The sequence below is a fragment of the Barbus barbus genome (genome assembly GCF_936440315.1).
Source record: "Barbus barbus genome assembly, chromosome: 26".
NCBI lineage: Eukaryota > Metazoa > Chordata > Actinopteri > Cypriniformes > Cyprinidae > Barbus > Barbus barbus.
The window spans coordinates 8,932,298-8,948,145 of record NC_136754.1 but is presented as its reverse complement, the minus strand read 5'-3'; positions in this window follow the sequence as shown (position 1 = coordinate 8,948,145).

The window sequence follows — 15,848 nt, the reverse complement described above, 5'->3', positions numbered from 1 at the left end:
GAGGCCAGCAGGGGGTGCTTACCCTGTGGTCTGTGTGGGTCCTAGCGCCCCAGTATAGTTATGGGGACACTATACTGTCAACAAGCACCGTCCTTCGGATGAGACGTTAAACTGAGGTCCTGACTCTCTGTGGTCATTAAAAATCCCAGGATGTCTTTCGAAAAGAGTAGAGGTGTGACCTCGGCATCCTGGTCAAATTCGCCCATTGGCCTCTGACCATCATGGCCTCCTAATCATCCCCATATATGCTGATTGGCTTCACCAATAATCTGGTGTGTGGTGGGCGTCCTGGTACACTATGGCTGCCATCGTATCATCCACGTGGATGCTGCACATTGGTGGTGGATGAGGAGATACCCCCCTCACAATGTAAATATAAATGTAATGAATTATTAATTAAAACAAAACGTTTTTCAGTTCAATACTTCTCAATACTTTTAATTCAATGGATATTAAGTTTTATTTACTTGTTTCAGGCCCAAGCTTTCTATCTTAAAGGGTTAGTTCACTCAAAAATGTAAATTTTGTCATCAGTTATTCAGCTTCATGCCATTGAAAACCCATAAGACTTTAATTCATCATCAAAACACAAATGAGGATATTTTTAATGAAACATGATATAATTCTGTCCCTCCTTTGAATGTCCAACAGATTTAATTTAGCCTTTGAGTCAATTTATGAACATTGATCAACACATACATAGAGCACATAAAATATGATGAATGGCATGAGAGTGAGTCTTTTCTCACATTTTTCATTTTTGGGTTAACTATTTTTTAAAGTATGAAAATCCATTATTAAAATACTAAGATATGAAAACATAAATATAAGGTGTATTATGTTTTATTTATTATATGAAAGAAGCATTTCCATCATGACCTACAATTTTTCCCCATTAAGGTTGTTTCAGAAATGACTTTTCTTGGTTGCAAATGTGTACGTGAAAAACACTCTTGACATGAAATTTGAGACATGTGATGTGTGAAGATTAATTATCACCTGTTAAAATCAATTATCAAAATTATTTTGTGTCATTTCAGTTACAACCAGTAAATTTGCCAAGTTATGCAAAACAGTGTTAATGTTATTTAACTCTATTTAGCAAAGCATAGAACACTTCAGACCAGCACTAACCACCATAAACTTATGATCCTTTCAAAACTGTCTAGTGCAGGTTTTTGACACGTGCCATGGTGCTCATGTGGCCAGTATGAGTTCGATCTGATTCCCTCATCTTTTCACCATCATTTCGTCTCTACTGTACTGTCAATAAAAGTGTCAAAAAGGCCTCTGACTGCAAAGTCTGCAATAACAGCAACACAGTAACAGTATAGATACCACTAGCATGATGATATCTAAAATATTTATGAGAAACTGTTTGAAGAACCGCTTCAAGTGTTTGTCTGGGCGACAACATGGAGAACATCACTTGCAGTTCTTGACTGAAGTCTGAATGACTGGGTGAGAATCAAGTGCAGTCAGTGAAAAGTACATCACAATGCTTTTGTGAAATACAGAGCCTTTAGTTTCATGTTATACTGTCTTTAGGCCAGTCTCAGTCCCTGGTCAGCCATTAGAGCCACATTCTCTCTCTTCAAAGCCCTGATCATTTCCATAAGTTCCCCCTTACTCTGTAATCGCGTCATCCCTCTGCTTCTTTCCTCCTTCCTATTTTCCTGGTTCTTCCCTCCCTCTCTTCAACACTCGTTAATCCAGACTGACTTGGCAGAAATGTATTCATACCGCTTGAGCTGCTGCACTTCTAACAAATGCTGCAAACACGAACTCAAATCACACTTCTGAAGACTGTGGAAAACAGGAAAAAATGCTTCAAAGTGGAGCGCCACCGCAGGTTTGTGAACTGTTCAAGGAATAGTTAAGTTCTGTCATCCTTTACTCATCTTCTTGTCATTCCAAACCTGTATGCTGTTATATTTACAGTGGAAAACACAATGGAATGTGTTAAAGAATCTCTGTTCAGTTCTTGCCCTACAATAACAATTCAGTGAGCAAACTCTAAAAAGAACACCATAAAAGCAGCATAAAAAGTAGTTCATGACTTGTGCATCTTATTCTTCTGAAATCATATGATAGCTTTACAAGAGATTTGCAAGTCATTATTCATTTATGCCACTAAAACTTACATCTACACTGTAAAAAAAAAAAAAAATTGAGCCAACTTAAAATTTTAAGGCAACCAGCTTCAGCATATTTTTTGAGTTCTCTCAACTTATTTTTGAAGGAGATTCTCAACTTTTTGTTGCATAAACTTAAAACAAGAAGTTGAGAAAACTCAAAAATCTGATGAAGCTGGTTGCCTTAATTTTAAGTTGGCTCAACTTTTTTTTTTTTTTTTAAACAGTGTAGTCTGCATCTGCTTCCAAATTCATTGATGACTTTAAAATTTTTAATTGATGATAAATAGTACTGTATATACAGCATTTAGTGAGTGAGATGAAAATGGCTTTCTTCTTTAGGAACAAATCGAGTGGTGAGAACCAGAAAGGCATAAGCGACATTTCACCTACTTTACAGGAGAGCCAAAACAAAAATTTGACCATAGTTTGATCTGAATTTGTGTACTGATTTCAATTGTTCATAATACAAATTTGTACACTCATGGATGACAGTACTTTTGCCAGTAGAAAGAGCTCATTAAGAGGTTTCATTTAATATATATATATATCTCCATTTCACCAAAAATGTCACTGACGCCCTTCTGGTTCTCACCCCTCAAAATTATGTTTTTCATTTGATTGTGTGACAGTAAAAAGACATTTATATAGCAATGCTACAAAATGTATATTTCAAATAGATGCTGTCCTTTTTAACTTTCTTTTCATCAAAGAATCCTATATCACAGTTTCCACTAAAATATTAAGCAGCGCAGATGCTTTTTCTATGTTTGATAATGATAAATGTTTCTTAAGTGGGAAATCAGCATAGTCGAATGATTTCATGTGACACTGGACATTTATTTTTAATTTGATCAAATAAATGCAGCCTTGCTGAGCACAAGAGTGCTTCTTTCAAAAACATAAAAAATCTTACCGACCCCAAACTTTTGAGCGGTGGTGTAGCTGTATAAAAAGTCTTAAAATATCTCCACAGAATAATATAACAGCATATGGGTTCGGAACGACGGGAGGTTGAGTAAATGATAACAGAATTTCTGGGTGAACTTTTCCTTTAAATGGCAAGCTTAAATGACACAACGGCCCGGCCTTTGCGCTCTGCCTCTGTGCCTGTTGGTGGGCCTGGTTTGTGACCCGGAGGCTTGCGAGAGGCTTTTATTCAGGGTTACAGGGGGGCTGTATTCATTTGAAAAATCACTCCTGCTTCTTTGTGCTGTAGAGTGGAATTGGCAGAAGTGAAGTGAGCACAGTGCGGTTTTACACACAGTGGGACTGTGTGGCCAATCTCTATGTGTGAGCGTAAGGGTTGTGAGGAGAATGATGGGTATTTGTGTGTATGACAGGCTAGAAAGAATGAGGCAGAGAGAAGGAGTGAGAGAGTGAAAGATGAATTTTACTGCTCTCACGGATCCATTGTGCGAATGTTTGTGTAGAATTGTGTCTCTGTCTATGTGGATAATGGACTTCCTTCGTGTTTTGATTCCATTTGGCCGTCTAATGAAACCTAATTAATTTTGTTGACATTTGTGGACCCCACGCTGATATGAATGAGAGGGATTTTTCTCCTGGAGGTTTGTGAATGCTAATCAAGGATATTAACCTAATTCTGTCCTATATGCATTGCATGGCATTCTTTTTTACTCATTAGCGGGAATTAGCATTATGAGCCGTAGCACTCTGAAAGGTCTCTTCCAATCTACAGCATGTATCCACAGTTAAACTTCCTTGTGACATTTTAATAAACCTCTATCGTAGACTGTTCTTCTATGGTAGGAGATTCGCGCGGGTGACCTTGTCTGCTGGGATGCGTTTCTACAAGTTTACGGTCAGAGAACACATGGAAATGATTTGATTCAAGGAGATGATTGAATTTGTGATGTGCTTCTCTCTTTGTCGCTCTTTCTCCCCCAGGCATCCTGCGTACTGCAGTTCCAGATCTAGATAGAGAAGCACAAGATCAGTATCTAGTGGTGCTGCAAGCTAAAGACATGGGTGGCCATCTTGGCGGCCTGTCAGGAACGACAACGGTTACTGTACGATTGACGGATGTCAATGACAACCCTCCGCACTTCGTACAAAGTGAGTAACTTTCCACATCATGTCTATGCATATCCCTTGCAGAAGTTTACCAGTTAAATTTAGGGTTTGATGCAGGTAAAAATCAGCTGTGGTGGATAACACTTTCAAACCACTAGCCAATTTGGTGGGTTACTTTTCCTAAATTATGTTCACTCATTCATTTCTTGGGGAAGTTCATGTAAGCCAAATCTGCGCAGATTTAGCACAAACACTGAACTAGTCATGATATATTTAATTATATTTAAATAAAGCCTAATTGCACAGCATCTGAACATATCTAGCTTACTTGAACATACCCATCCTAATGATGCTGGTTTTCTTTGCATTTAAGCAAAAGCAAATAGTCGAAAAATGACTGAAGTCTCACACCATGTCTACACAAAATACAATAGAACCCATTATAATCAGTGATGCTGTCTACACTGGATGCGACGCAGCGTGACAAATCCTGATTGCAAACTGATGCCTTATTCTATTTATGACGTACTGACACAAAGTACAAAATTATTTGCAGTGGTTGCTTTGTCATGTTTTTTTTGCTAGTAGGAAGTTATGAATGGCTGGTGAGTGAAAAACTTGATTTCAAACCCTGCATGGTTAAATTACTATAGTTTGTACAATAAAAGCCACCTCTTTCATAAAAAAGACACTCTTTTAAGTACATCACATAAAACCCACAAGAGAATTGCTAATTGCTTTTCTTTTTTTAATCCATGGGTTCCCACAGCAATTTTGAGGAGTTTCATTGAAATTGAAATGATTGAGTGAAATAAGGTCTAAACTAACTTTCATATTTTGTGCTACAACATATATTACACAAAGGCATGCACAATTAAAAAAAAGTTTCTTGAGCAACAAATCAGGATTTTAGAATGATTTCTGAAACATGACATGAAGACTGAGTAATGACTGTTAAAAATGCTGCTGAAAAAGTGCTATTCTATAAACACATTAGAAATTAGAAAGAGGAAACCGATGACAGATCATTTCACACTTTCATGACAACTTTTAATAATTCATAAGAGATGGTGAAATCTTACAACATGGATCTTCTTTAGATTTTTAAATAGGGTTTATTTCTTTTTTGGGTGTAGAGGTTTGGTTTTATAATTAGGTTTAGGTTTTAGGTTTGGGCATTATTTGTGTATGTATGAGTCTGTGAATTCTTCCAAACTTTGTGTGAATTCCCACAGCTTTTCATGAGACTGTATTGGCAGGTTAATATTCTAGGTTGACCTTCAACTTATCATGAATTAAAACCTTGTCATAAGTGAAACAAATGACATACTCGTGACTACTTTCAGTTATAACCCATATTATGATTTTATAATACTTCAGTATTTTTAGGGATACTGTGGTTACCATGGTAAATGCATCACAGAATGGTCTATGGGGTCGGCAGTCTATGGCACGCGTGCCAACAGTAATATAGGGAAGCGAGCGATATAGGGAAAACTGCGTAACGATGTACATTTTTATATATTCACTCCTCATCGTCACATAGCCTGTTAGGAGCTATAAATACTATTAAAATGCAAGAATGAACTTGCTCTAGTCTACAGATAATGTCACAGTGGTTAACCAGAAAAATTTAGAGGGCGCTTCATGCCCAAAATGTTTCTGACCCCTGGTCTAGAGTTTAGTGCATGTGTAGCTTTTGAATCTTATCACTGTTCCATTTTTCCCGTCCCCTCCCTACTGTTTCCATCAATAAGAGTGGCAAAATCCCAGAACATTTGATTTATATTATTTTGTTTTTGAGTGAGTTTAAGAATTGTGTGTACAACCTGGTTGGGGCATATAAACCAGTTATTTTCAAGAATGGGAGACAGGAGAGCTAGAGTTAGAGGTTAAAAAAGAGCCTTATCTAGTGCTCACCGTAGGGGCCGTGACACTATCAAACGCAGCCTCCCTCCAGTTCAGCTCAATTACATACCAGCCCTTTATTAGTACGGTCAAAACAGGGCCCTTTCTCGTCCAGCGTCAGCTCTGCCCTTCACATTCTCATGTTTTTTTCCCGAAGTGAGCTGGGGTGAGATTATCTGAAGACGTGTGGGGAAAATATATCAAAGTCTCACCCAGGTAGACATTCAGGTTCACTGAGCAAGGTTGGGTAAATCTCCTAGTATTTGGAAGCCGATTTAGAAATCTCTCTGAGAGTTCGCTTCAGAAAAAGCAAACAAATTACAGGCGTTTTGGGAGCTGTTTTGACCATTGCAATTACGTTTGAAGAATGTTGCGGGGAGCGCCGAGGCTGATGCATCCCTCGGTATAATAGATGCAGACTCAGGTTCAGGGGGAGTTGAACTGGTTTATGTAGTTTTAACTGCCTTGGCTGCCGTGTTGGGCATCCGGGAGGAGCAGAGCAGTGCACTATGATGGATGGCTGGGTAGATTGTTTGACAGATGACTACATAGGTACGCCTGTTAAGATCAGTGTCTTTTTTATGGGCGACGAGATAAGAAGCAACGAACCTGAGAAGGTTTCATCATAAATATTACTAATTTATTTCCCTGGAGTGTCTGATGGTTACAGATGAAGAGAGAAAGTACAAAAGAAAAGGAGAAGGGAAACAAGAAGATTGAGGGAAGATGAAAAAAGCTAAGGTAGCTAAAGAAGCAAGGGAATTTAAGAATAGAGGAACTACATGATAATCACCGTAATTTGTCCACAGACAGAGCAAGAAAGCAAAGAAAAAAAAAAGGCTGACAGGGAGACGGAGATGGGAAGGAGAGGAGAGGTGATGGTGGCACAAGAAAAGGGATAGCTTAACTCTGCTCTGAGAATGGAATCAATTTTATTTATGGGAGTGTGTGTGTGTGTGTGTGTGTGTGTCTGTGTCTGTGTGCCCACTCACAGCTTTAAATCATCTGTTACATCCTGTCTACACTGGAAGCTTTGAAGCTGCATGTCAACAATGTTCAGTACTAATCAGCTGTGAGCTTAATTTAAGCAAGTTGAATTAAATATTGTATTACATTATTCATTTGTTTTGTTTGTATTTGGAAAAATCAATTAAAAAAAGAAAGAAAATCTAACTGACCCTAAACTTTTAAACGGTAGTGTAGCTAAAGAAGGAAAAGCTACACCACTTTTTAAAAGTTTGGGGCCAGTAAGATTTTTTGTTTTTGCTGAATAAATAATTAACATTATTATTATTTTTATTCAAATGTGATGCATTAAATTGATAGTGAAGACATTTATATTGTAACTGTATAATTATTGTAATTATATTTCAGGATATTACTGTTTTACTGTATTTTTGATCAAATAAATGCAGCCTTGGTGAGCATTAGAGACTTCATGAAAAACATTTAAAACAATCTTACCCACCCTAAACTTTTTAATGGTAGTGTATATGGTTAAAAACTAAAGATGATTTAAATCTGGCCCTTTTTTAAATTCAAAAATCACAAGTCATTGATCACAAGTTATTTAAAGGTTTAAATTATATTCATAGAATATTTTTATTATTTATTTTTTTATTTCAGGCAGACAGGGAAAATAAAGTGACTGGAGCATCTGTGCAGTATAGTCAACTTCATTTATTATAATGGGAATGATTTCATTTTGATGCGTCACAGTATGCGCTGCATGACATGAATGAATGCTCACTCAACTGACAGTGATTTAATGCAGAATGAAAATATAATATTTTAATTAATATTTTCAAATAATAGATTTTATTTGTATTTCTATTTACATTTTTAATTAACGGATTTAAATTAAATTACATTTATTTTTTAACAATTAATACATGAATTATATTTATAATATAAATAATTTAATTCATATTTATTTAATGACAACTTAAACTTAAGATGTACAGTTTATTCTGATAAATCTTTTGCATGCATTGGCTCTGGAATTTACACAGCTGTCCAGCTATCGGGTGGAGCGATCAAAGGAACCATGACTGATTTAATGAGTCATTAAAATGATGGAAGAAGTTATTGTGTTGATGTTTTGTTAAAACAAATTGTGAGTTCAATATTATATATATATATATATATATATATATATATATATATATAGTTTCAGATCAGAGCAGGAAATGGGATTAGAGTAGCTCTGCAGTGAGTCAAAAATAGAAATGGCATTCTTCAACTTGCGGGGCGATGCCATTGATTATAATGGGAGCGATTATGTTTTGCCGCTTGTGTCCAGTGTAGACGCTGTGTTATTCCATCTGTCTGTTCTCATATGTCTTCCCCCCCCCTCTCTCTCCATCTCTCACACATTCCATTTACACACTCACCGACTGGCTCATGAGAGGACACTGACATGCGCGCTCACAGGAATGCACATCAGCGTCTGTGTCGCACGCACATACACATTCATGTCACACACCCGCATCGTTCGACAGTTCATCAGGCTGAGGGAGGAGAGAGGACCACTGGAGATGGATAAACTCTGAGGTGACAGGCTTTGTCATCAACCCCTAAGGGCTAATTTTCATTCAGCATCCTTCCCTCTCGCTCTTTGGCCTTCCAAGTGTCTCCTTGATATATGAATTTATTTTCTCGACCGACCCTCTCCAGCCCTCCTCACCCTTCTGCCCTCAGCTGGGGTTGCTTTAAAGGCTCTGCAGTGGTCAGTGGCGCAGACCGAGGATAAAATACTGTTCATCAAAATACTAACTGTGTGCTCTCAGCGGATCATAAAGCCCATTTATTTACTCTCTCATCAAAGCATAAAGCTCATTTAGCCTTCTAGCTATGCATTATGGAATCATGCAGTGTCAAGTTCAACAGGAGATTAGAACTGATGCATATATTCTCTGGAGTATAATGGCAATAAAACGCCACAGTTTGGATGTAACTAAGATGCACCCTGTAAACTCATCTCAGCCTCTGCTGGAACCCATTTTAAAAGTATAGGATGCGCAAAATGTAAAGAAGTAGTTGCTTGGTGTCTCAGCAATGTGCCTGATGTTGAAAGCAAGCGTTTTTTTGCTCATCCCTTGTGACTTTTCCCAATAAATTCACATGTGTAGGAGTGCTTTAAGCGTTTTGTCTCTTGGTAGTCAAATATGGGCTTTCGGGGTCCTGAACACTCAATTAAAAATGAAAGTACCTTCACAATTAATTCTATTCAGTGTGGCCTCCCACCAGCAGCGAGAGTCTCCAGCTATTTGTATTCGCAAGCCTCATTCAATCCCGTAAGGTTATATATCTGTGTTTTCGCCGCACATGAAGCAATAAAGGCACGGAATGCGTGTCTGAATCCGTAAAGATGCGTCCCTGGGGTGACTTCTCCGAGCGTGAAGGGGGGATGAAGGAAGGGATGAGAGGAGCACTAGCAGCCTCATCTTGGCCGTACCAGTCCGCTGTAATCACACAGACTCGTTTTCATCTCACGCTGTGCTCAGAAACACAGAAGATGTGCTTTCTTGGTACAACGGTGAGCTTGCGGCTTCTTATCTGTGACGCGTGACCTGGTATTTGTCCATTTCCTCCAGTCAGTTTGCTGGAGAGGTGCTCAGCCATGTGTTCTGATCGAATAATTTGTTGACTGATTCGGCTGATTGGGTTTGGTATGAATAAGGCAAGCAGGCAAAGCGCTTCTGACTCGCTGGCTGCCTGTGGGGTCTCCTAGGGGGGCTATAGATAGCAGTGGGGCATGAAAACTTCTCTGAAATCGCTCTGTCGTATCACAACGCCCAATTAGAGCTGGGATTGGATGGTCCCCGGTTCCACATGAGGCACTGGTTGCGGTCATTTGTGGTGATGACTGCATATTTGCGGCTCCCGCTTACACTTTACGTGCAGGTCCGAGTAGAGGGTATTCGAGGTGAAACGTCAAAGACATCCGCGAGTCACTGTACGCTGTTTGAATGTCATTACTGAGAGAAAAATATAGTAGAGTAGCACTGCAAATGCTTTTTGAGGTTTCAATCACTAGCAACACAACAGATCAAAAAGACCTTTCAATCAAGATCAAAAAGTCTTTTCTCAAGAGGCCAAATTATCTGTGAAAGAACCTTTGCTTTTTTTCTTGTGCAATACTAAGCTTTCTACATCAGTAGTTCTCAGCTGGTTTTGCTACAGGACACTGATTATAAAGTTTAGTTTGGGTTAGGCTGCTAGGAGGCCTGCTAAAAAGGTTTAGAGAAAAACAGTTTAAAAAGAAAAGATAAATATAAATACTTAATTTGACATTATTATATTGTTTCATTATGTTTTCTAAGGACTAGTCTAAAATCACAAATATTTTAAATTTTTTAACACTTTATTGCCAGATATGAATATAAATTTTAATATAATTTTTTTATTTTAGTTGTATTGATTTTTTTGCTTTTATGAAAAAATTTTTTATGATTTTTTTTTCGTGTGTGTTTGTGTATTTTTTATAGTGCCATTTTTTTTAAACCCAGTTTAGTTTAGTTTTTTTTTTTTTTGAGGAAGAGCATCATGTCTGCAACATCTCATTTCATGCAACTGCCAAAAATTTTTTTATGTCTTAACAAAAGGATATGAGAAGCATTTTTAAAAACTGATAAGCCTATTAATATTGCTCTCTTGATTATGCATGTTTATGTGGTGATTTGCATATTATTATTTGCATTTAGCAATGTTAATTTTCTAGGAAAATCCATCATTGCAGAAATTCAAATGCTTTTGACACAAGGGTCTCTGACTTCGAAGCAGGTGGACAGCGATACGAGCTGTAGGGAAACTTTTTAGGTGAGTGTTGGTCCATTGTGTGTGAGTTTTTGAGGAATAAACCAGAGCCAAACGTCAGCGATGGAATCAATCAGGAGGTTGGCCGTTGTTCTATCGGCGACAGTGAGAGTGGAGTGCGGGAAAAATGGTCAACGATTTCGCTTTTCTTGTCATCTACCCTGGCAGTGTGCCTTCACGCAGAATAATAGGAGTTAGAGCCATTCTTCTTGTATGGAGGCAGAGAACGAACGATGTGGAGGGGGTAGGTAAGAGGGAAGTGATTTCCATGCTAATGGGAATGTTCCCGGCAGGGCTTTCTGTCTGCGCCTATGTCTCTATGATGAATGCAGCCGTCGGACTGCCAGCGCAACGGGGGTCTCGCACCAAACCGCGAGCTCGCAACTTCCTCTCTCACGCACAACGAGGAAAAGAAAGTGAAGTGGGCACTTGCACAGAACTGAAAGACGGACTCTAAGCTCCGGCTGCATAAACTAGCAAATTCATGGCTTATTTCTTTGAAGTTTTGCCATTCGAGTTCTGGACACTGGCCTGTGCATTGACGTCTTTTATTATTTAACATGCCATATATACATATTGGTGAGTAATTGGAGAGTAAAGTATTTGAAGAAACGGTGCTCTAGGCAAGGTCTATTTTAGATTACGGGCACGTTGAATCACAGGATGGATTTAGTTATACGGCACAGTGTGCCAGGGCTCTTTGAGGACATTGTTGTTGGAGGTCAGCATACGGGGATCTAATTCCAGCTGTGAGTACGGAAGCATTGCAGCAAGGAGTGAGTGTTAGTCCAACCTGGGCGATTTAAATTCTGCCTTGGCCACGTCAGATGACCCGAGGTGTCCTGGGAGAGCCAGACGCAGCCTGACAATATACACCAGAAGGCCTGGACACAATCGTCGCTGTTATTAAAGTGGAATTACGGAGGGAGGGATTTGATATTAAAGTCATTTTGAGTTGAGGGTGTGGATGTGTTTTGATTACCCCACAGCCCCAGTGGTCTTTGTGAGAGAAATAGAGTGAGAGTCCTCTGGAGGTATTAACACCCCGAAGCTAGCACACAACACTGATTTCACCAGCTGTATTTCTCCTCAAAAACAGTGCAGTCTTGACATAAACACAATCTCTGTCCCTTCTCCTTCTCATTTTCTGTCCACTTTTTCCTGCCATTCTCTTTCTCAAGCAATATCGGTAACCATTCCCAGCCTGTTTTCTCATTTTCTGTCCTTTTTCTCTTCTCCTAAGAAACCTGTTGGCCACGTATATAGAAGTTTTAGGTCTGACAAGACTTTATGTAAACGAATATTAAAACCTATACCAAGGTTTGGAATTAACCACAATTTTTTATATATTATATTATATTATATTATATTATATTATATTATATTAATTATATTATATTATATTATATTATATTATATTATATTATATTATATTATATTATATTATATTATATTATATTATATTATATTAATTATATTATTGTTGGGTTCAGGAAGATTTTTTTAATGTTTTTGAAAGAAGTCTCTTATGTTCACCGAGGGCCAGATTTACTAAAAAGGCCAATTTGCGTTAGAGCACAATTCCATAAATTCACAAAATAATTTCCACAAAAAAAAATTCTGTGGGTGATTTACTAACAATTTGCACATTATAGAACACAGCCAGATCATTGCCATTTCCATAATGACCAGCACACCAAGAGCAGCGCAAATTATCGCCTGCTTTAAGACATGCATTTTGTGGCGTTAAATATTGGCGCAAATACCAGTAATTTGACGGCCGCAAATGTTAGTAAATCTCCTCCCACAAATTTTACATGACTCCTACAAATGCATATTCAAGGTCAGGCACAAAAATGACTGTGTCCATGCCTTTTCAGTGCTAATTCTTCACTGCACGTCTTTAGTAAATATTGAAAAGTACTATTTTAACGCCAAAAGACGGTTTGTGCTGACGCAAGCTGTTAGTAAATCAGTAAAACAATTTAACAGAACCGTTTTCTATTTAAAATAATTTTAACATGTATTTTATTCCTGATTGAATATAGCAATCCTTTATTTGGTTAGAAACATTCTTAAAATAAGTCTTTAGTGTCACATGATCCTTCAGAAAGCATTCTAATATGCTGATTTAAAAATGAGAAATGTTCTAATGTTAACTTAACAGTTGCGCCAATGAATGTTTTTGTGGAAACCATGCTACATTTTATTTTCAGGATTCTTTGATGAATAGGATGTTCAAACACATAACATTCAGTAGAAAAAGAAATCTTTCGTGACACTGTAAATGTTATCACTGTCACTTTTGATCAATTTAATCAATCCTTGCTGAATAAAAGTATGAATTTATTTTTCTTTTTCTTAAAAAAACTGACTCCAAACTTTTGAAACATTTCGGTTCAACCTGTTTGGTTGTTACTGTAGATATTTTGTTCAATGTAATATTGGTAAGATACATATTATCGCCTACCAATTAATAAGGCTACCCTGTTAGTTTTTGCTGAATAAGATGTTGTTTTTAATCAGTTTGCCTTCCTTGACAACCATATTTAGCTATAGTGTGAATGTAGCTTAGCCTATGAGAACTAGAATGTGTTTTGGGGTTATAGAAGGCAAAGTTTAGACAAAGCCTCTCTGTTACCCTGTGATTGTAGAGCCATCCAGTGTTAATTAAGTTGATCTAGACCAGTCTGGCCCAGTCTGGTGCATGCTGTGTAAATGGAGGTTTCAAGCCAAGTCATCCTAATTTAGTGCAGATTAAACTCCCTGGCAGAATGGCAGAAAATAGTGATGCAAATAATATTGGACGAGTTCAATAATAGAAATAATTCCAATAATTGCCTTCTCTAATTAAGCTCCACATCCTAGAAGAGCGTAATTAAAATAGTAGTAGTTAATATTAGCCTCCTTTTAATCCTTTTTCATTTTCGTTGCCTACATATTTTTGCTGTTTATTAATATTTCATCTAAAGTTCAACGCTTTCTGCTTCAGTTGACGGCATAATCGTAGCCCACAGACCCGTCAACCCCAGCTTTTGGCCTCACATTATCTCTCTCGTGTCCGTCTTCACCTTTTCTCGTTCTTTAATTCACCTCGTCTGACTTCTCTATCCTTCCCGTTAGCTTTTGCACCCCTGTGTTTTCAGTCCTTTCATTCTGAGGAGCGGGATAGCTGCCCATCTCCCACACATCTCTCTATTTGAGTCCTCACTCACTGCCGCCACACCAATTTCTTAATCTCTGCCTCTCCTTTCTCACTTCTCACAGTTAGTCTTTTGATGTATTCATATACAGTTAGCTGACTCCCCCTGCACTGAATCCTTGCTGTGCTGAATCTATCCTTTTGGCACGAGTGAGTGGTGTTAACCCTCTTTCAATCCCATGATGCTGTGCGCACAATCACATGATGTGAGCTAAAGCACTTCTACAATGCATTAAGCCTCACAGCAGGACCTGGATGCCGATATCACGTAAAATAAAAAAATCCTGCATAATCACATCACCTTAGTGGGTCTTTATAAATTGTTTTGCTCTTTTGATGAATTGTGCATTATATTCTGTTTTTCCAGGTCTTCTTCCTTCTTCATAGGTTAATAGTATCACAGTTCTTTATTTCATCAGAATGTATGGCTTCTTTTGAATGGCAAATTTTGCATTTCTTTTCCACAGTTTGCAGATCTCTGACATAACATTGCATTTTATTTTATTTTTTTAATTTTAATATCTAAAGTGTCTAAAGGCTACATGACTTTTACCCAGATTTTTGCCCCAATTAAACCTATTCAGATTTTATAAGTTGTGTTGTGTATTCCAGCATTAAGATAAGTCTATATATTATTTTTTATCTTTGTGTTTGGCCACAAATTTATATTTTGGCATCTATAGTACTTTTTTCAACCTGGTCTCATGGCATAAACGTTAGGGAGACCGTTTTTATGTACCTTACTGCACGTTTCGCCGCAGTTTCAAAGAGAAATGTCCAGTGGGTGGCACTAAAACACAGGTTCAATACGTATACCCTGGCATGTTTTTATTACATTGATATAGGCACGTATTGCTGTGTTTTTATTACGTTGCTTCAGGTACTTATTGCGGCGGTTCAGAATTCAAATATCCGGGGACCGTTGCTAAAAATGAATGCTCTATCGTGCTGGAAATATGCCCTACACCAAACCCAACCCTAAATCTACCCGATAGTGTTGACAAATGCAAAACTGATATACAAACGCATTTGTTAATGCAATCATGCTATTTGAACTTTCTTATATGCAAGTTTGAACTGTTTTGTCGAACTGTAGTTACACGGGATTTGAACCGGAGCTCCTCACCTTTCAAGTACGTCGCTGTACTTCGTGAGCTACCGAACAAACCTACCGTCGATGAAAACCCATAGATATGAAGCTGGATATGTGTGATGTTAACGTTCAAAAGCATCAGTTTTCAAATCTCCCGGCATATTAATATAGTTTTGAAGTCATAACATGATATTCTTCAAGTAATTGTGCGAAAATTACGCTTTATTAATCGAAACTGTAAATTTGTGAGAAAAGGAATAAAAGGCGTCTGAGTTTTACTGCCTCTAGTGTTCACTTCTTTTGGAAACTGCAGTGATATGTACTTATTGGTACGTATTTCGCGTCTCGCTAAAAAGTGCCCCTACGTTTATGCCATGAGACCAGGTAGACTTTTTTTAATCAAGATCAAATAATTTTCTCAACTGTATTAACTGTGAATTAATTATTTTCAAACAAATTAGTAAATGGTACATAAAATAAGTTTTTAAATTATTCTTATTTTTTTTAATAAAATAATCTTATTGCATTAATAATATGCATGTTATTTACTTTAAATTAAATTGTGTGATATATTTCTGTTTTATATCGGGCATCGGCTATACTAATTCTATTATCAGCTGCCCACTGTTAATCATTTCTCTTGGTCCCTCATTGC